Source organism: Protopterus annectens, chromosome 4.part0 (assembly GCF_019279795.1).
Source record: "Protopterus annectens isolate FY-2018-M chromosome 4.part0, PAN1.0, whole genome shotgun sequence".
Taxonomy (NCBI): Eukaryota; Metazoa; Chordata; order Ceratodontiformes; family Protopteridae; genus Protopterus; species Protopterus annectens.
Genome location: NC_056733.1, coordinates 785391375 through 785414952, shown reverse-complemented (window position 1 = coordinate 785414952; position 23578 = coordinate 785391375).

Sequence of the window (23578 nt, the reverse complement as noted above, 5' to 3'; positions counted from 1 at the left end):
GTGGATTGCAGGAGGAGTCTGAGAGAGATCTGGTGACTGATCTCCTCAGTGAGGCTTGGACTGACACCTCAATGGAAGGGGTAGCAAAGTCCCAGCAACTCTCTCCTACCCAGGTTCAAGAAATCCAAGTAGTGTTACAGGTGTTTGGGGACATGTTCACTGGGAAACTAGGGTGCACCCACCTGGTGCAGCACCAGGTGGGTACAGGATGTCAAAGGCCTATTTGGCAGGCCCCTTATAGGGTATCTGAGAGAGTCAAACAGGCTCTGAGGGTGGAGATACAGGAAATGTTGGAACTAGGGGTAATTGAGAAGTCCAACAGCCCCATGGGCCTCCCCATTGGTGCTGGTGCTAAAGAAGGATGGCAGCACCAGGTTGTATGTGGACTACATGAAAGTAAATAGTCACACAGAGTCAGATGCTTACCCCATGCCTAGGACAGATGAAGCCCTAGAGCAGCTGGGTGGGGCTAAGTATCTTATCACCATTGAACTTATCAAGGGTTACTGACAGGTGCCCTTGACTCCCAGTGCTAGAGAGAGGTCAGCCTTTGTGACTCCTTTTGGCTTGTATGAGTTCACAAAGATGCCCTTTGGGATGAAAAATGCCGCAGCGACTTTCCAGAGGCTGACAGATCATATCCTAACAGGAGCAGGAGGGTTTGCCCTTGCTTACCTAGATGATATTGCCACCTACATCCATTCCTGGCAAGATGACCTTCAGCATGTCAGGGAGTTGCTGGGCAGACTACAGAGGGTAGGGTTGACCATTAAGCCCAGCAAATGTTAGGTGGGTATGCAGGTCTCCTACCTGGGACATAGAGTGGGGAGTGGTAAGATCAAGCCAGAACCTGCCAAAGTGGAAGCCATTCAGGCATAGCCTGCACCTCTTACCAAAAAGCAGGTGAAGGCATTCTTAGGGACAACAGGGTACTACACAAAGTGTCTCCCCAGTTATAGTACCATAGCTGTTTCTCTCACAGACCTGGCAAGGAAAAACAGGCCAGATACGGTAGTGTGGAACCCAGCATGTGAGCAGGCATTTCAGAAGCTTAAAGAAACTTTGGGAGGACCCCCTGTGTTAGCCAGTCCAGATTACAGCAAATAATTTGTTGTGCAAGTGGATTATACAAACCATGGGGTGGGGGCCGTACTTAGCCAGATTTCTACAGAGGGAGAAGAGCACCCAGTGGATTATCTCAGTCGTAGGCTCCAACCTAGGGAGGAATGCTGTGCGGCTGTAGAAAAGGAATGTCTAGCTATAGTGCGGGAACTACTGAAACTTCAGCCTTTTCTGTATGGAGGAACATTCACTGTAGTTACAGATCACAATTCCCTAACATGATTATATCGAGCCAGCAGGCAAAATGGCATGTTACTAAGGTGAAGCCTGCAAGCATATGATATGTCAGTGCAGCACCACAGTAGGTTGAGCAATGCCAATGCAGATGGGCTCTCAAAACAGGGAATGGGGTAAGGTATACCCAGATAGACTCAACCCTCTCAAGCAATGTTTCTCAAGGGACACTTGAAAAACTAGCTTGAGTTCTCAGGGGGGAAGAAATGTGAAAAAGTGAGGGGCTGCCAGCCCAACCAGATAGAATTTTATAAATAATTATATGTCATTGTAAATATTAATATGATCAACAGGCTTGAGTAACAAATGTAAGAAAACTGTGTTATGTTATGAGCTTCAAAAATGTAACCACAGTGCACCCTGCTGAAAGAAAGCTGATGAGTAAAGCATTTTATGACTGTTTGATCTCAAGCTAGGAGACAGGATGTCTGGGCTAGGAAATTATTTCTATTGTTCTAAGACAGAGATAATTACTAGGTTTTACATGTAAAGTGTCTTTTATTACTGTGGCTTCCCGGCAGGTGCAGATTACAAAAAATAAATGTTAAATTTTTAAGTTCTGTGAGCCTGGGAAACTTAAGTAAAAGTGTCAAGAATGATGTAATCTGAAATGACTCAGCAGGAATGTGTATTATCAATTTCAGACTTTCTTAGAGAGAAATATTCAGCATTTTGAATTTGTCTTCAGAGCTGACAACAACTCACCAGCACTTTGCCTTGCAAGTAGAATTTAGAACATAATTTCTCTTAGAGACAGATAGCAATATAGCCAGATTAGTCTAGCTGGTTCCTATATTTTTGTCAGACTATCCTACAATATTGTTTTTAAGTATTTTCCTGTGATTTCTGAACTCTCTATTAGCACTGTGTTGAATTAATGAGTATTGTCTTGTGTTTTTATTATTAAATGTTTTTAAACTTTCAACTGTGGCTGTTTTGTGTAGAGATAATTTAAGCTCTCAGAGTACTTGCATGTATTTGGTGATACTGTATAAGCCACTCCAATAGCCTTAGTCCTTGGTTGCACACTATTTGGATAATAGTAACAGCACTTAGTGGAATTGGTCACCCTTTGGGAATGGCCTTATAGTAGCTGATAAGTAGTAGTTGGTGGCAATGATTTCTACCTTATAGTCTGGACAGGAGGGGCATAGCTGGAGAACCTGTGCCAGCCTTCCCCAGAGGTGTCTGTGTGTTTGTATATAATTCATATCTCAAAGTGTGTGTGTGTCAGCTACTTGGGCAGGGACACAAAGCACTGGTTGGACAGACAGGGTGCTGGAGGTTTTGGTTTGACCACTTGGATGAGATCTGTACCCTATAGCTGTGCCAGTGGGGAGTCTTATTGGGGATCTGGAGATAAAAGGAAAAAACAGTCCCTGACTGACTGTGAGCTCTATGTGCTCTTAAGGGAAGTTGTATTTTACTGTGTGTGTGTACTTGTTATCCTTCCCAATGTGCACGCCCCTCACGGGTGCTAGTGGTGAGGATTGAGGCTCCTTGATTACTGGGCTACTGTACGGGCATCACACCATGGACAAGAAGATGAGCAACTGCAGAATGCAGCTGCAGAATGCTACATAGAAATTAAGGGATCACCTTGATGATATGCATGTGTTTAGAAAGTTTGCTTTTAAGCAACTGTTTTTTGATAATAACTCTAGAGCACAAAAACTTTTATCACAACGACTCAGGCAACAGAAAGTAGGAAGGGCTGTTGCCAGGCTTAGGGGGCCTATAACATGAAACATTTCAAGGGATCCTATAGAAGTATTAGAAATATTTTGGAAATTCTATGAAAGCCTGTATAAAGCAGAGAAATATGGAAATCAAGAAAAGATACAAATAGAAATGTTTATGGAAGAATTAAAAAAGCCAAGGTTACAGGTAGATGAGGCTCAATTACTAACAGGATAGGAGGAGATGAGATACAGGAAAGTCCTCAGGAATAGATGGTATTACTGTGGAAGTTTGGAAGCTAGGAAGGAAAACTGATAAGGATCTGGAAGGTTTTGTTTAATAGTATTTTAAGAAGAAGACAAGTACCAACATCCTGGAAGAAAGTGGTGGTAGCTGTAATACCTAAAGAGGGTAGTTATTCAACAGATCCAGCTTCTTAAGGGCCCATTTCAATACTAAACTATGCTTATAAAGTGACTATGTCTATAATGGCTAAAAGAATGGAAGCATGATGCTAGAATTCATAGACGTGGATCAATGTGGTTTCGTGTACGGAAGGCAAACATTTGAAAACATTAACAAAATGCTGATGATCTGGGGGGGAGCAGAATGTAAGAAAATACCACTGATGTTCATAGGTTCATAGGTTGGTACTAGGCTATCAGCCCTAGGGCCTATGCAAGCCTAGCCATAACAATTCCCTGGATATTTCTTCCCACAATATTTACTTCTCTGGGCCCCTGTCTAGCAGGGCGACTGACATGATCCCCGGGGTGAATTTCCTATCTCCCATCCAATCATCAAGGTTCCTTTTGAAGAGGGCCAATGAGGTGCTCTGTTTGACATGTATGGGCAGACTATTCTAGAGTATGAGGAGTCTCTGGGTCAGGAACCTATCCCTCCAGCATGTTTTGTTCATTGTAATGACAAGGTTTAGATCCCTAGAGCGTGTGGCTCTGAGGGATTGGGATTTCTTTAAGTGGAGCATGTCCAACAGCTCAGGGTTTGACATGGCCTTGTATGTTAAGCAGTGATCGCCTCTGAGTAGACGATATGCCACAGAGTATAGCTGGAGTTTTTTTAGATGGTCAGCATATGGCATCTGCTTTAGGCCTGTGATTCTTTTAGTGAGGTATTTCTGTGGCCTTTCCAGCTGTTGCAGATGTCTTGTGAGGTACATACCAAATGGGGCATTATACTCTATAATAGGTCTAATGAGGGATGAGTACAGTGGGACAATGACCTCCTTTTTTCTGGATGAAAAGCCCTTAGTGATGAGGTGTGCCACATAGAAGGATTTCCTGACTGTTATGGCGATGTGGTTATCGAAAGTGAGACCACTGTCCACCTGTGTCCCTAAGTCTCTCATCACACTTTTGATGTTTAGCGTCCTGCCACTTATGTGGTAATTCATGGGTACATGTTTTTTTCCAAAGGGGATAACTATACATTTCTTGGCATTAAGCTTGAGCCCATGGCTCTGGCACCAGGCATCTGTTTCTGTAAGGCCTTTTTGTAGAATATCCACATCATTTGGGGATTCAGTAATGGCTCCCAGTTTGCAGACATCTGCAAACTTTGTTAGCCAGAGTCCCTTAGTGTTGGTCCGTACTTCAGAGAAGTAGATGCCAAACAAGAGTGGCCCCAGGACTGAACCCTGAGGTACTCCACTTGTTACTTGTCTGGAGCTGGATTTGGAGTCGGCTACTTTTACAGTCTGGGTTCTGTCAGTAAGCCAGTTGGCAACCCATCGAGTGACGTAGGGATTTATGCCCAGCTTAGTAAGTTTATCTATGATTCCAGAGTTTGAGATAGTGTCGAAGGCCTTGGTGAGGTCCAGATAGGCTGTGTGGACCACCTTATCCTCGTCCACAGCTCTGGAGACTGAATCGAAGAAGTCAATCAGATTCAGGAGACAAGATCGGCCCTTCACAAACCCAAACTGGGTGGGGTCCAGTGTTTGAAGGTTGCCAATGTCTTTGTTTATAAGTTCCATGATAATGCATTCCATGCCCTTTCAGATCAGGCTTGTCAGACTGATGGGACAGTAGTTCCCGGGATCCAAGGCGGATCCTCCCTTGTGGAGCAGGATAACTGTAGCTGTGTGCCAGAGGTGAGACTATGATTAAACATGACACTTAGCTGAGGTGCCAGTTCATTTTTTAGTTCATGTAGTACAAAGCCTGGGATGTCATCTGGTCCCATGGATGCTGTATTCTTAGTTTTGGAAAGTGTGGTTTCTATCTGTGTGGCCATGATTATTGGAATTTGGCAATCTTTTGGTATTGAGATGGGCCCTTTAGGGGGTGACAGGGGGATGAAGTTGGCACTAAATCGATCTGCCAGGATATTGGCAATATGCTAATGGGTTTGATGCAGAGAAAGCATTTGACAGAGTAAGCTGGGACTTTATGAGTAGGGCAATGGAAGCATTTGCATTCCCTGATAAAATTATAAGGATGATTAGGGGGATATATGAGGGATTGGAGGTGTAAATTAAACTGGGTGGGGTCCTCTGTGATAATTTATTTTTGAACAGAGGAACCAGGTAGGGGTGGCCTCTTTCCCTTTTTCATCTGCACCATATTTAGACCCACTGGCAAAGAAAATAAGAGACTCAGAAATTCAAAGATATAATTGATATGGTAGTCAAGAAAAGCTGGCTGTATTTGCAGATGATATTATTTTGCACCTGACAAAACCGGAAAGGGAAATTACAGTCTTGTGAAACATTTTGAGATAATTTCAGATCTTTTCAGGATATAAAACTAATGAAGGAAAAACAAAGGTAATAGAAGTAAATTATATATCCACACACAAATTGGTTCGACAATACCCATATTTATGGGGACATGATAAAATGAAGTATTTAGGAGTATGGGTTAAATTATTCTGGTGTAGCAGCTAAGGATATGTGGGAAGAGACTAAACAAAAGATAATACAAAAATTGAGAAAATAGAAGCTCGGTTATATGTAAACTGATAGTAAGATACAAGCAATTAAATGTTTTTAGTCCCTTTAGTCTTATACACAGGTCAGGCATATTTCTATCAACCAGAGGAAAAGTTGTAGATAACAATTAATAAAGAGCTGAAAGAATTTATCTAGGAGTGGAATACAGCAAGATTCAAGTAGGATAAGTGGATTCTTTCAATAGAACAGGGCAGATTGGGATTACCCTATTTGAAGGGATATTTCAGAGCAACACAGTTAAGGCTCCTGTACATAGCACAAGTAGAAAACTATAAGTCAAAGTTGAAAGGGATGATGATGAAACAGGGGGGAAGTTCAAGAAAAAAGGACAGAGTAGGATTTTGGATGCAGACCTTCAAGGAGAATAGCAATAATCATATACAATATTATATTTATGAAGTAGCAGACAGTATTCTAAGAGCTAAGCCAACATGGGAATGGTAAAAGGAGATTCTGCTGATTGGGATGACTGTAATCAGGGATACAGACAATAGGCAAGAGGGTGCTAGAATTTACTGGAGAAAACTGGCAAAGGAACCAAGGTATTGGAAGCAAATAACCAGAGAGGGAAAGGTAATAGAATGGAAAGACACCAGGAATTTATTTGGACTGCAGGTTAGAAATAGCCTTCCCTATCAAGGATTGATATAAGAGTACAGGCAAAGAGAAATAATAGGGGGGGGGTCCTAAATGAAAGACCAGCACTGATAGAATTTTCAGTAAAATCTAGAACAGAAGCTGCTGTTAAGAAAATAATAATTAGGAGATCATATAAAATATTGCATGATAACTATAAGAATAAATCAGAAGAGATTAGAAAGGATTAGGAAAAGAGATCTGATAAGCAATTCACAAAGAAACAATGAAGGATATATGTATATCTCCCAAATATGCAATAATGTCTAAAAAAATTAGGATATTTGCCTGGAAGTGTTTACATGGGAATTTTTATACCCCAAATAGACTCCAAAGAATTTTTCCTCAGGTAGACAGCAAATGCTTTAGGTATGATGGGGAAGAAAGAGGTAATTGGAAACATATTTTCTGGGAGTATAATGAGTTGGCAGACTATAAAGATTCCCTGCAGATTGCTCTGACATAGATATTGGGTTATAAAATTGTTGCTAACTAAGGAAATGATCTTTGGGTTATTATAGAGAATCGGAATTGCCTAGACATAGTAAGGCCTTGCTGAATTTAATTATGATGGCTGCCAAAAAAGCAATTACTAGAAAATGGAAATCAAAGTTTAAACCAACTGTACTAGATGTAGTGAATATAGTAAGAGAAGTAAAACATCTGGAATTTAGAAAAGGGCAGGAGCAAATTACAAAGAAAAAATGGGAATTATGGAAATAATACATGCAGAGGAGCAGGAGCAAAGTTTAAAAGAAGACAAGATTTGAATGAGCTATGTAGTATTTGACTGATAATGACTGGATAGGTTATAAGGGATGTATAATTTATGCAACTAAAATCATGTAAATATGGTTTGTTTTCATTTATATAAATGTATGATTGGCTATGTCATACATAATAATTTAATAAAGATGTTTGTTGTTTAAAAAAAACAGAGAAAGTTGCCACCAATATGAAGCTAAGTCTTCAAGGGGTGGCACTGTTTTTAGCAAATTTTATATATTTTCTGCATGTTAAAGACAAAAATCAGGGTACATTGATTTCAACTGTTTGAAAAAATATTAGTTTAAACAGGGATATGAATCTGCAGGTGTATAAAGGTCTTATTGGTCAGCTATTACAATGTATGCATAAGTCACTAGTAGGAAAATATATATGTAACAGACATGACATGCATCATAAGTGATTGTAACTTTTAAATGACAGCATAGCTACATTTTCAATTTTAACATGGAATGTAAATGACCTTTGAAAAACAGAAACAAAACACATTGAGAATTGACATGTATTAAAAAATGTAAGGCACACATTATCATGTTTCAGGAGTTATGTCTAAACAGAATGAACACATGAGTTTACTGAATAGAGAATTTCAATGTGAATATTCAGTAGAACATCATAGACAAAGGAACATGGGTGTTATTATATTGATATAAAGAGGGGCTTTGGTATTTATGCAAAGGAGAAAGCTAAACTAATCAGTATAAAAATGTTAATAGAATAAATAGGTTGTACATTAGCATGAACTTTCTGAAGAGCAGGAAGTTTGAAACTCCAATGAGAGTCATCATCTTCTGACTTCACTCTGCAATGACATGCCAAAGATTTGCCAGGAAAAAAAATGTTATGAGAAAAAAATCACAAATATGATACAAACACTGGAATTCTGCACAGATCAGGACAGTTGAGAAGTAAGCACTCAAATGTATATAATATTGAGTCGCATCAGTCTAGAAATCATTCGAGTGATATGGCAGGAAGCCACAATATTTGATAGGGAAACATCTGGGCATCCTGGTAATACCTAGACAGTTAAAAGGTATGAATGTAAAGAATATAGTCCAAACAGTCCAGGTCAGTGTGCCTACAATGCAGATTATTGTGATATCCCATTCCTGGCATTCTTTATTGAACCTGTGTTAATGATCTGTAACAGGACATGGACTGCCATGTAAGATGATCACTCAGGGGAAGTGTGTTTTATTGAATAGGGGCACACACATAACTTGCAGGACTGAACACAGGGAAAGAGGACAGGTGAAACTCCATCATGTACAGCAGAGGAGGCATGTCAATAGAAGATGGTTGTAGTAGCAACACCAAGCACATATCTATATGGTACAGTACAGACTGTACACTGCAAATATGCCAAGGTGACATAACAATGGGGAGGATGTCTATGTGAAATAAGTATCCTTACACGAATACTGCAGAGGACATCTATCACGGATCTGCCATACAGTTGCGGTAGGGTTATATTATGAAGCTTTGCAAACTGATATGCCTGAATATGAGTGTACTCTCAGCAGAGGTCTCCAGCAAGGTGGCCACAGGTAAAGGATCATGGAAAACATTACATACCTCCAATATAACATGTGATGTGGAGTGATAACAGATGAGCCTGCACACTCACACACACTTGAACAACTATGCTACAACTGCACTCCATGCGGAAAACCATGCACAGTGTCCTGGCACTGTAATATCTGCAGGAGGTATATATATATATATATATATATATATATATATATATATATGTGTGTGTGTGTGTGTGTGTGTATAGCACAATGCACACTTCACGGAAGAGACACATGCCATTAATGTGTGCACATAAGCAAAATAGATAGCACATGTGCATCTGCTGTAACAACTTGATTTGTGTTCTGCACTATCAGACACATGTATATTCCACAAAAAGAATACCTACATATGACCAATAAGATGTGTGACAGTGTACTGTGACAAAGGTGGTACACTTCAGTTACACATCACTGGAAGATGTGTAGTGAGGTACATGAAGAAGGGTGCATTCTACACAGATATTGGTGAGATGAAGGCTGGGAACTATGAAGTTATTATGGCCTCTGATGGGCATGTCCTTCACATACTCAGTATTTGTGCTACATTCACGGGAGTAGTCAGCACTGTGACTACATGCTGGAGGATGTACCACTTACTATCCACCCCAGGATGCAGGTCACATACCTATTGGTCTGATTATAGGGTATGATGTCCACATTATACATGGGTGGTGTGTCTGTTTCCTGATTCAATAAATCTATCTATGTTTCTTTTCAATGCAGGTGTCATCATGGGTGTGGCAGCAGGTTTTGGTATGTGTTGATACTGTCTGTATTATACTAATATCACAGTTGCATAGATGGAGTTGATGATTGCCCACAAGCTGTAGTCCTTCACTTAACTAATGGGCAAGAAAGGACCTAGCAGACATCCCTGATGTACTGACCTGATCACTGTACCTCAGGTATGTCATGTCACATATTTCACCATAATGAGATGCCATGTATTTCATACACTGGTCTACCCATTTGGTGATATAGCTGTTTATGGCCAAATATGACAGTGTTGATTGAATACCTCAGTGTGGATTTGTGTCAAATGCCTTGACCTGTTCAATTCCACAAGATGATACTGTTGTCATCATGCATGCCCTCGATGACCTCTTTGAGGACATATAGCAGATATAACAGGCCTGATGTAGCATTAATAATTCACACAGGTCTGTTGCACACACCTGGAATATTACTAGTGTACATATAGAAGAGGTCTATGATGACATGTTCGTGTACCTCACAGTCGAGGAGAATCAGGATGTCTATATATGCATGCAGCAGGTGCTGTCCTCCAGCTCAAGTGGGTGCCTGTTGATGTACACTATTGTATGGGAAAATATGCCACGTGGAGGGTGTATTGAACTGTCTATTCAACTGTATCAGAAAGGTGTATGTTCTCAGTCACACCATAGGTGATCTGTGATGTTGTCATACCCATCAATTCCATATGATAGGCCTGGGTGAAGGTAAGACAGTGCATACTGCCTATTGTGATCTGGCCTAGGCTTGTGATACAATCACACATGCTGGTATCATTAAGAAACCCCCCAAGTTGGAGATTAGTCCTTACATCAGTTGATGGACTACCAATTGGCTCACTGACAGAACACATCATGTGAAAGTTGTACCAGTAGAGCTGTCACCACAGGCAAACCACAGGGATCTGTGCTTGGGCCTTCACTGTTTGAACTGTATTTATTGACAGTTCCAGTTTAAGTATATTGTCTTTGGCCTACTAAGTTTGGTGAGTCTTGCATATTGTGTGCAGTCACTGAGTTCACCAATGGTGAAAGCATAGTACAGTATGAGCTAACACACACAACGGAATGGTGACAAAGGCACACAATTGTCAAATAAATGCAGAAGAGTGTTGTTAATCTTGTCCATCTGAAAAGTAAACTTCTGTGTTAATCAAAGCACTGACAACAGCCCTGCTATGCAGAAACCCAGTGATGCAGACACTGGGAACACATGTAGATAGCAAGCTTAACTATGACCAACAAGTGTACACACCCCTATTGAAAGCCTATGGGGTGCACATCATAAGTCAAACCATCATATTGAGATCTTAGGATTGTATGACAGCACTGTAGTCAAACCTCATTACAACATTAATACAGTATAATGCTTTTTTTATATGTAATTAACCAGACACATGTAGCAGCTGGTGAGACCACAGGCCTTCTCAGCAAGATAACACAGGGCCTACAAACCATGCCATGATGTATGTGGATAGATTAAAAGCCATGTCACTGTAATCTTTATGGTATGGGCTGAGGTGACTTCTGCTTGGCTGACAGGCTAGTCCCTGACCCTGCCATGGTGGGAGTACTGCATATCCAAAAATGTCATACAGCTGATGATATCACCAGTGTCTGGTGAGAATATACCAGTGTCCCACATGCTGGTGTAAAATTGTCTCTGTAATGTCAAGCAGCAGCTCATACACACACACACACACACACACACACACACACACACACACACACACACACACACACACACACACACCTGACTGCAGTAAGAATAGAACCCTTATCTGTATAAGTATACAGACTGCAGAACACAGCACTTAATGCAAGCACCATGGCACAAGTTTGATTTATACAGGAGTGAAGGTGAACTTATAGTAGATGACATCATCAGCCCATGTGGGAGACAAGAGGTTGGGAGGCCTGTATAACATGGATGTGTAGGCATGCGCAAGTATCAAAATACTGTCACTGCATGGCATGGGAGTAGTAACTGTGGGATACACCCTTCTGCTCTGCTGTCTAGACACACACACACACACACACCAAGCTTACTGCAGTGAGAACAGAACCCCTGCCTATCTAAGTACACAGACTACAGAACACAGCACTTAACACAAACACCATGACACAAATCTGACTTATGCAGGAGTGCAGGTTAACTTATAGTACATGACTTCAGCAGGCTATGCAGGGGACAACAGGTTGGGAGGCCTGCATAGGCACATAGCTTCATAGGTTCATATGAGGCTAGTAGCCTAATAGCAATAGGGCGTTTAGAAGCCTAGCTGTGTAATAATGCAAGTATCCTTACTGAGCATAGTTGTATGGTTGTTTTTAACAGAGCAAGTTTGTGAGCAGCACCAACTGGCCATGTCCATGAGGAACATAGGTGCCAGCCCAGAAGTGACTTTACAATCACCCAACCAGTAGTCAAGGTTGCACTTGAACAGGGTCATTGAGGAGCAGTGCTTCACATGCAATGGGAGCCTATTACAGAGGACTGTAAATTGTTGTGAGATATATCTGTCTCCCCAGCACGTTCTATTTATGTCACAGGCTATGTTGAGAACCCTGGGTCAAATTATTCATGTCCCATTTAAACTGCAGATGTTCATATGTTCATAGATTAACCCTAGGCTAATTGCTCTTGTAAACTATTTTAAGCCTAGCCAATTTTCCCATGTGAGAATCAAGCCCTGCACCTTGTGTCTGTAAGGTAAACACCTTAACCATTATGCCAACCTCCTACCCAAATATGTTAGTACTAGGCAAATTGCTCTTGTGGGCCATTTTAAGCCTAGTCAGTTACCCCATGTGAGAATCAAAATCTGCACCTTGTGTTTGTAAAGTAAATACCTTAATCATTATGCTATCCTCCCACTTTTAAAGGTTCATAGACTAGTACTAGGCTAACTGTCCTTTGAGCCATATTAAACTTAGCCAATTACCCCATGTGAGAGTCAAACACTGCACCTTGTGTCTGTAAGGTGAACACCTTAACCTTTATGCCAACCTCACAACACCTGCTAACCTCCCACCCCCATCCATCATTCCCAGAAAGGCAGGGTCTGAGACTGATCTGCAGAGCAGCCATACATCATCTCTCAGCAACCTGCATGATACCAGTTAAAGTGACAGATATGTCAGTGTTTCCATGTATGTCATGTTTGGAGGCCTGGGAGTCTCCCAGGCACAAACATGTGTTCTCTCCAATTGCTGCAGGTGTCTGGTGAGGTACAGACAGAAGTGAGCATTGTACTCCATTATTGGTGTGATAAGGGTAGAGTACAACAGAAGTATGACTACCATGGTCTTCAATGTGATGTCCATATTTATGATGTGCGCAATGCAGATTGTTTGTGTCACCACTATGGCACATAGTGATGAAAGTGTAGCTTGCTATCAACATGTGTTCCCAAGTCACATAACACTGTGATTGGGTTTAGGGGGTTGCTATGTATATCAAAATTAGCAGGGGTCCTTCATTGACAAAGGTGACAAAGAGTCACTGTAGGCTTAAGTTCAGTCCATGAGTTGAGTACCTATCATCACTCTGTGTCAGTCCCTACTGTAATATGTTACCATCATTGGGGAACTCTATATTAATGTGCCCAGTTAGCAGTCATCTGCAAACTTGGTAAACCACAGGCCATCTATTGTTGCCTGTGCTTCAGGGAAGCACTTTCCAAACAGTTGAGGGCCCAGCACAGATCATGTGCTATACCACTGGTGAGTGGGCTAGTGGTGGAGGTGCAGTCCCCAACTTTTAGAGTGTATGTTCTGTCATTGATCCTGTTGGCTATCCATCTAGGACTGTATGGCCTAATTCCCAGATGGGAGATCTTTACTATGAGACATGAATGGGGGATAGTGTCAAAGGCCTTGGATAACTCAACACAGGCACTACATCCTGTTATCCCATATGTAGGTCTTTTGAGTCAGTATCCAAGAGGTCTACAAGGGTCAATAAGCAAGATCTACCCTTGACAAAACCAAAATGGGCAGGGTCAAGTATGTTGATGGTCACCTATGTCCCTGTGGCTATGATCCATTCTGATTCCTGCACAAGCCTTGCAGATAAGGCTTTTTAGGCATATGGATCAATAGTTGCAGTTCTGCATGTTACCAGATTGATGTGAATTGCATAACACATAACATTTTATAATACATTTTGTAGCGTAGCTGATATAGGTGTGGAAAAAGTAACGAGACCCCAGGAATGTAGTGGATGAGTGAGTGCCAGCACATGGATATATTTTAAATGTATGACACATACAGCAGTTAGATAGGGCCCTCAGTTTGTAATGTTTCTACATGTAATTTCATGTCATACAAAGGAAATGAACAGTAAATAGCAGTAATACAGCATAATATATGCATTTCCATAGGGCGGCAACCAGCGGGTTTGTGTGACAATTAACAAAGTGCATAAGCATGTGAGATGCACGTTTGCTTGTAGGTAAGCAGTGCTCAAATGCAAGCTGCTTTGCTAAAGTCTAGCAGTTAGTACTGAGTCTATGAAATAAACCTGCTGCTTAACTGACTCTGTGGCACCACGTGTTGATGCACTGACACATTGCTGTTTTGGCCAGATGGTACTGGGTTTGAATACAGGTGTATGTCATACTTTAAAGTACTTTTCATTGCAGAATGATAATGCAATAACATGAATTGTTTAAACTGGATGTGCTGTTGTGTGTTGGCATAGCACAACAGTGCTAAGCATCACTGCATGGGAGTAACCACACCTGTTTGCTGCCATTCACCATTGGTGTGCGATACGCACCTCCTCCCAAACATGGAGCCCAAAAAGTGAAGGGATCCATTTCTTCTCCAGTTTTGCTAAAGTCAGACAGTTAGTATCGATTGAGTCTCTGGAATACACCCGCTACTTAACTGAATCTCTGACAGCACATGATAATGCAAAGATACATTCCTTTTGGGGCCATATAGTGCTGGGTTCGAATACAATTGTATCTAATACTTTTACCTACTTTTGCATTACCATTGCTGCACTTTGGTGCAAGATATGCACCATCGTGTAATAATGCATTAAAGAAAGAAATGGGGAAGATAGGACAGTGGTGAAATGGAGGAGAGCAGGCAGGGGAAGAACAAATGAAAATCAATACAGGAATGTGCAGGAGGGAGGCAGGAAAGAACCATAGCTATCCAGTTCTTCAACAGTAAAAACTGACAATATATGCAGAATATTAGCTGAATTTTGACTGTCACCTCCAGAGAGCAGAGTAACCACAACACAATCATGTTGTATAGCCAATTGGACAGAATCAAGTGTGTCAATAAGACACGTGTGCAAAATGGAAGCTATGTATGGGACAATATTTCTTTTGTTGGATAGGTGCCCATTTTGTTTTTGGGGGGGTTGAGAGAGAGAGAGAAGAATTTTGGGGAAGGGACTTAGGTATATCTGGGTCTGGTAATTTGGGTAGGTGAGGAAGCAACTGCAGATAGACAACACAAACAAGACAAGACACAGGGATAGTGATGGACACAAGAAGTCAGTGGACACCATGGTTGCAGTGAAGGTGGGGACATCCAGAACCCATGATCGTTAAGCTGGCTGGCAGTGAGAATTGAGTCCTCACCTACAGGACTGTCATCACTGTCACCTCACTCTGCCACTGGCTGGTGTGCTTGACATCTCCTTCTCCTCCTTCTGGTACTATGTACAATGAGGCAGAGCAGCATCTCCAGCAACAGTGCGGCACACAATTCTACACACCATCCCTGGCAACTCACTGCAAGTGATAAACTCACCATCTATATCACTGCTCCCAGAGGGAACCACTATACTAGCCTCCAGGGCAGGACTACCTTAGGGGCAGGTAGTGCAGGGGCAGCAGATGTAGTGCTGCCAGGTTGGCTCCCAGATGTGCTGGGCAATGGTGCCAGGGCCAGTGGAGTGGAGGCAGGCAGATCCTGTGGGGCAGGCCTACCCTGTTGTGCTGTGGAGCATTTTGAGATGTGGTACACATGGATGATATAGACACACGTAATAAAATAAAACAAAAAATGAAAAAAATAAAAAAGAGAAATAAGGGTTGGAGTAAGAGATAAAAAAAAGAGAAAAGATTAGTGCCTTCTTATGTAATATATGGTTTACTATCAATATGTCAAACATCAAAAAACTTTTCGACAGACATATCGAAATTTGTTCTTCTTTCGGCTTTTCCCAGTTAGGGGTTGCCACAGTGGAACTCCAGTCCACTAATGATTGGCAGATTTTTACGGTGCCGAGGTACCAGCCCGACGCCCAACCTTCATTCATGCATGTCTTTCGAACACCACTCGACTGTGGGGAGGACATGCAGACTTCACACACAAGGTGCTCCAGCCGAGAATCGAATGGGAGAACCTCTTGCTGTGAGGCGACAATGCTACCACTGCACCACCATGGCTTAACAGACATAGAACAAGTCACAATGTCGAATCTGCTGATAGAATTCAGCAGATTCAACATTGTTTTCAAAAACATCACGTGATGTCAGTATAGGAGCTCACGTAAAGTAAACTCCTATACCTAACATCACGTTTTTGCAGGGGGGCAAGCCCCGCTGCACCCAAACTGTGGAGGGCTGCCCCCCCACACACCCTGCTAACTATATATTCCAACTCCTAGATCGCACTACAGTGAGGAAAGGGATGAATTTCCCAAACCGCACTGTACCGCGATCTCTGTACAGTTCTTCGTATTTATATTAATGAATGCACAGTGCATTCACTAATAGAAACTTTCGGATATTCAGATGTTCTGCCAGGTGAAAATTCGAACATCTGTGTTTTGAATTTTACACCTGGGGACATCTCAACCACGAAATTTTAATAGTAAACCATAACATACAATGCATTACGCCACAAGCTCACGACCAAAGAAATTAACAGGAACCGGATACCTTGTATGTAACTCTGCTTTATTTGAAGTGTAAAATCCACAAGTTGAATGCTCATGAAAAAGATTTAAAACACAAAATTCAGTCAAGCGCTTTCGCCCGGGCTCTCCCAGGCTTTATCAAGACAATACCACAGACAATGTGCATTCATTTTATACCTACACAACTCCATAAATCAATTATGCAATTAATTAATTAGGTTATTCCCATTATTTCATAGTCTCTTAATGTTTAAAGGTACATAGTTGTAACTAGCAGCAATGATAAAAGCAAAAAATACCAAAGCAGCAAAACAAAATGCTAAAGAACAAAATTCTTAAACATTTTTCAACATTTTTTAGCATTCTTTAATATTTATGGGGTCCCACTTATACTTAGTTAAAAATTTTTTAAGAATTCTTATTAAAATTTTGTTTTATTAGAAATATAATAAATAATCATGTATTCACTGATCAACTTTAAAAACTACTAAATATTAATTGATCTTAATATATTCATAAGTCACATTGTTAAAAATGACATTATTAAAAATCTTGATTATTTAAAATGCAAATTGATAAAACATATATACTAATAAAACAAAATTTTAATAAGAATTCTTAAAAAATTTTTAACTAAGTATTTAACTATGGTATTGTCTTAATAAAGCCTGGGAGAGCCCGGACGAAAGCGCTTGACTGAATTTTGTGTTTTAAATCTTTTTCGTGAGCATTCAACTTGTGGATTTTACACTTCAAATAAAGCAGAGTTACATACAAGGTATCCGGTTCCTGTTAATTTCTTTGGTCGTGAGCTTGTGGCGTTGTGCTGTGTTTGCCTTTGGTTCCAAGGATTTTGTGTTGTATTTCGTACATACAATGCATTAATACAATTATTTGACTTTATTATCTAACCTTTACTTTTAAGGCTACCACCTCCTAATAGATAACTTTTACTTTTATGACCACCAACTCCTAACAAATGCACACTATACTACAGATGGCAGCAAGTACTCCTTGACATGTGCATATTTTATTTATTTATTTATTTTTTATTTTTACATTTGTTGACCGGGCTAATCCAATTGGATATATGTCCATTTTCAGTGTAGGCCCAGGGAGAAAAGCTCCAACAAACAAAAAAAACACGATATAATTTATAATATGATACATTTACAAATACAGCTAAATTAACAGATACTCCTCTCATTCATTACATTTTGTTGAATTTCTGTAAACAGGATCATGGTACATTTCAGCTATGGTTAGCCATTTGAAAAATTTCCTAGTAAAAAATTTATATAAGAGAATACTTTTTTTTTTTTTTTTTTTTGGTAGGAAGTATTTAGAGAGACTAGACACAGTGTAGTTTAAGAGAAAAATCTATAACAGAATATATAGTAGCTTATGAGTAGTCTGGGATAAGCAGAGCTAAGTTTAATCATATGGATAAATGCCTAGTGAGGTTTAGTACAGGGGCACAACCAGTGTGTTGAAAGGTAGAGTTTCAGTCTCTGTTTGAAGAGTGATAGAGAGGGAAGAGAGGAAAGGTTACTATATATATATATATATATATATATATATATATATATATATATATATATATATTGCACATATGAGTGTTCCAAGTATACATATTACAGTTTACAGCAGGGCATGTGTGCCACTGGTACAGAGCTTTTACTTTAACCTTTAAGTTACACATAATTGAAGAAGTAACAGTATTGTATAGTTGGGAAGTGAGGTATCTGAACCCACAAGCTCTGACTAAAGTCTAATATTGCACTTTTGGTTTGTGCTACAAACTAATGCATGCATACTTGCCTTTACAGTTGAGCTATGCATGGTCAATTTGACACAGCTCTATAAAATATCAAAAAAAGTTATTTTTAACTTTTAAACTAACAATAACAATACTCGCCTGCTGCATACATACCACATGCTTCCCTCCATAGCTCTCAACTGTCTAGATTTTCTCAGAAAGTCCAGATTTTTGACTCATATTTTTGGTCCGTTTATCATAAAGTTGTAGTTTTCTGGTAAATCACTGGCAAATCAATGAGGACTGAAGTCAGAAAATAATGGCAGTCATTTGATTTTCGGACTTCATATCCTTCAGAAAACTCATGCTAATGCAGAACCTGTTATTCTATCAACTTTTTATAAGTTTGTAAAAGCAATATTTAAAAAGTGTTGCTATTTTTGTGCCTTTATATCCACATTATTTGTGGCTTTGTCCAGATTTCTTGCTCTAAGATTTTGAGAGGCATGCTTCCCTCACCCTCACCAATCTAAGCCCATGGGTTCTTGCATTACCCTCCCTTTTCATGGCGGCTGTGGAAAAAACAGAACAGAATACCATTATGAATACTAGTCTTGCCTATGTTCACCTTTTAAAAGTCTTACAAGTACTCTCTGTAGTTAATACTTACTCATCTATGAGATGTCTGCAGTCTAAGTTCTTTGATCCAAGCATTGAGGGTATCCCTCTTCCTCCAACATAGGTCACTAAAGTGATGCCTACATTGGTCACCAGTGCACGGGATACCAGTGGCACTGGATATAGCCAAGGCCAAACTATCCGAAGCTTCAGATTTATACTGGGAGCCAGAATGGTCACCCTGCAACAGCCTGGCACTGTGGTGTTTAACTAGGAGTCCAATAAAAAATTGGACTCCTGGACACCCCATCTCTGTGCCCCAAATGTCACACTCTCTCCATGAACGCCTGCCATATCTACCATGGATCAAGAGCAATGGAGACTGTTGGTTTCCCACCATTTCCAGTAATCATGTTTACCTGGGAGTGCGCACACTGTTTGAAAATGTTGTGTACCACTTACCATCATGCAAACACAGTGCTCAGCAGTATGCACCTCAGAGCACATTGTTTGCGTGATGGTAAGCGATGCATAACAGTGGCAAGTAGTGAGAAATTACATAATTTCAGTTGGAATTATGTGGGTTATTGAATGTAGAGGCAATTGTGTATGTGTGTCAGGCAAATGTGAAGGCCTTTCCAGTCCAGATAGCAGAAATATACTTACAGAAATGTAGTACACAGTATACCCACAGTCATGTATTTCATAATAATGTGATAATACATAATGGCAAGTGGAACAAAAGTAAATGTGCATGGAATATGCTGTGTTCAAACCCAGGACCATGTCTATGGTAGTCCTACACTTACACCTGTTGCCACAAGAGGGTTGAGAAAACACTTGTCTGTGTTGCAGTTCATTACTATAAACTGCAATGTCACAACAGTAAAACAAAGGTTGCACACCCTGTACTAGAACCCAGAACCATCTGTACTCAAGCCCTGCACTTACACCTGGTGCCACAGGATTAGTTACATGATATTCCCTATTTTACTAATCATTCTGAAGGTCTGTTAACCGCAGTGCAATGCCACTTAGCGGGTTTGCGCAAGGCCCAGTAGTATTAACTGAATGTATCTATCCAGTTTCTATTCTTGGCTGTCTGGATCCTGTCTGCTTCCTAGGTGGGCCAGTTTGTGCACTGCTATGTTAAGTGCCAACTGGATAAGCCCAGCCAAACCTGCCATTCATTTTTCTGTCTTTCCTGTGTTTGAGCAAAGTGGCGCATCACACAAACACTGGCAAATTTAAAATAAAGAGAGGAAAGGGTGTGGTAGTGGAAATGAAGAAAAGCGATTTATGACATACACACTAGAAAATGTTAGTATACATGAGATATTACTGTATAGGTCTGGATTTTAACTCTCACTTCAATGCACTGTGAGAACACAGGTTGGGTGCCTTATCCATCCTGGCCACACAAACAGCTTTGCAGCAAAGAAACTGAACTCAATATGCACTCAACCAACTGCAACAACATCCACAGTGATATCAAAACATACAAGTATTATTTGTACATGTAGTAGTTTTGGATGCACTGCACCTAGTGATCACACAACCTGTCATGATTATTGCTTGCAAATATACAGCTCTGCCTTACATTTCTGTGTTTGTTGGCCATTCTTCATTTATCTCAGCAGTCATCTGAGACATGCAGTGTGTAAGCCATTCTATATTATTGACGTTAAAATGTATGGAGGATATGAAGTGAAAATAATAGCATACGAAGTTGCCAACAAATGAAGGAAAGGTTGGATGCTAAGGAACACAACCTGTGACTTGTGTGCTGCTTACTTACACGTCCAGCCTTACATCTGACACTTTATAGATCTAACCTGACACCCCCAGTGGAAGTAAGGCAGCCTGCCATGCTGTTGTGTTTTCCTTCTCTGAACCACTAATCATTCACATGTGCAATCCATTAAAAACAAACACTGAGTGAGTCCCTGCACTATTTTTACATCTCCTGTATAGATCTAAGTTTTTGGCATTCAGCAATTCTAATGAGTTCATACCTCATTTGCATATTCACCTTGCTAACAGCCCTGAATCTACACCATATAAAAAACCAACTGTGTAGCTAGGCAAACTGATGGCGAGGAGAGTTGTATATGTTTGGCAGACTGCAAAAACCCCTTTTCTTCAGGATATATCTGTACAGAGGAGTCCTGAACTTAAGAAGGTATGCTTCCATTCTGTCACCTACATACTGCATATGCTATAATGTATTTAAGAAAAATCTGAAGGAAAGGCTTTTACAGTTTTATCTGTATGCATTAGTTAAAAGTGTGCTGATGGCATGGACATGTTTGCCAAGCCATTTTAAAGGTATACCTGATTGCCAATACATGAAAATGGAATGCTGTGTGATAAATATGTACAAATGTGTCAGGGACAGGTCCTTTGATAGCACTTTTAACATTTCAAAGATGGTTTGTTAGCAAAATGGGTCATTTGCCTGTTGTTTTGGGTGGGGGGAGCAAAGCTGAATTACTGTTATGGCACAATCAAGGATGGACTGTTCTTTGGGGCAGTAAAGGTGAGTTACTGTTACAGAACAAACAGGATGGACTGTTGGTTTTGGGAGCAGCAAAGCTGAGGTACTGTTATGGCGCAAATAATGATGGACTGTTCTTTTTGGGGGGAGCAAAGGTGAGTTACTGTTATGAGACAAACAAGGACCTGTTGCTCTTGTTACTCTCCTTGTCCTGCATCCTGCCTGTTGTTAGTATTTCACATGTCAGGACTGTTTTATGTTTCTCCAGTGGGTAATACTGAGTGGCTACCTTTTCTAGTTTATCTGGAAACAGTTATTTTGTAGTTATGTGGTGCTTATGTGTATTATCCTTCTGCTATCTTTTAAGACACCTATGAGTATGCCACCTAGGTGTGTTAGTCCACCAAAACCCACCCTTCACCAATGCTGAGAACCAAGTGATTGTAGTTGGCTTTAGGCAACACGTTGCTTTTCTGCTGGAAAGTGGACGGGGAGATATGGCACATAGCATACAAATAAGGTGGCAGATTGTGGATTATGTCAATGCTGTTGGGGGGCCACAGTAGGATATATGAGCAGGTGCACCACAGGGCCACTGACATGATTACATCTGCACAGAGGAGAGCAGCTGCAGTGTACCATGATCAGATGGTTACCAGGGGAGGGCCTACTAGGGAACCACCACTAACCCTCATTGAAGAGTTCCTGGCCAATATCAGAAATCCAGACAGTGCCAGGAGAGTACAGTACAGTATGTCCTGGATGTTGGAGCAACAGTTTCCAAGACAGCAAGAACACCCTAGGAGGTGATTCCAGGTATGCTTTGTAAAACAATTGAAATCAAGAAGTTAATTCTGTATCACATGTCTTTTTTGGGGGTGGATTGAAGATTGTTACAGTTATAAAATGAGGGTGGAGTCAGCCATGTTCTTGTTGAAATTATAGCTAATGGACATATAAAGGAGCAAATGTATTACCTCCTCTCTTACTGTTAAATGTGATTATGTTGTACTTACCTCTTGTTTAACTTCTTCCAGGACCATCTGGTGGACTACAGAGGAGTATCTCATCTGCACAGGTTTATATCACATTGTCAAACTCTTAAAAGTTCGAACGTCATATGGTCGACACCATATGATCGAACTTTTAAAAGTTCAAATGTTTCAATGGAGATCTCTGTACAGTGCGGAATAGGGAGATTTCCCTGTCCTACACTGCAGTGCAATCTCGGAGTTGGTATTTTTAAAGAGCGGGGGGTGTTCGGGTAGTTTTCTTTGGTTTATTCTTTTTTATTACATTTTTGAACTTTTTGAAAGTTTAGTCATATGGTGTCGACCATATGACGTTCAGACTTTTAAAAGTTCGATTATGTAATATAGATGCCATCTGCACATGGTAAAGCAAACATTTTTATGTCAGTACTACTGAGAAAGTTAAAGAAATATTGTAGTGTGTGATGCTGATCTCAGGCCTGTTGTGTGTATTGCTGTACTCTCTGTAATAGTGCCAGCACTGTTAGTTTGTTAGCATATATTGCACTATAGTAGTGCAGATATTAATTTATACATATGGTTCTTGCTTTTTATTACAGATCTGACAGTGGGAGTGTGGGCCCTGTGTCACCTGATGTGAGTATATCAGCAGACTCTGATGATGATACTGGCCAAAGTGAGGCACAGGCAGGGAGTGCAGAGGGTGAATCTGAAACTGAAGTTGACATACAGCCATCCCCTGCAATTCCAACAGACACGGCCAGTAGGCCTATGCCTACCCAGTCCAGTAAGCCCACAGATATTGTACAGGTGGAGGGTGAGGACATTGATCAGGAAAGTGTGGCTACTGTGGTTTCAGTGCCTATTGAATCTGGCCATAGCCAGAGCGTGGGCGAGGTGCCACGTAGGAGGACTGATAGGGGTGTTCAAAGGGGCCTGCTGTCAATCTTCCATGTGTTGCAAGTGTCTCTTCCCATGCCACTCAATGTATGTTTAGAGCCATCATGGAGGCACAGGCATGTTTCCGTAGGTGCTCCAGACAAATGCTCAGGGTTGTGT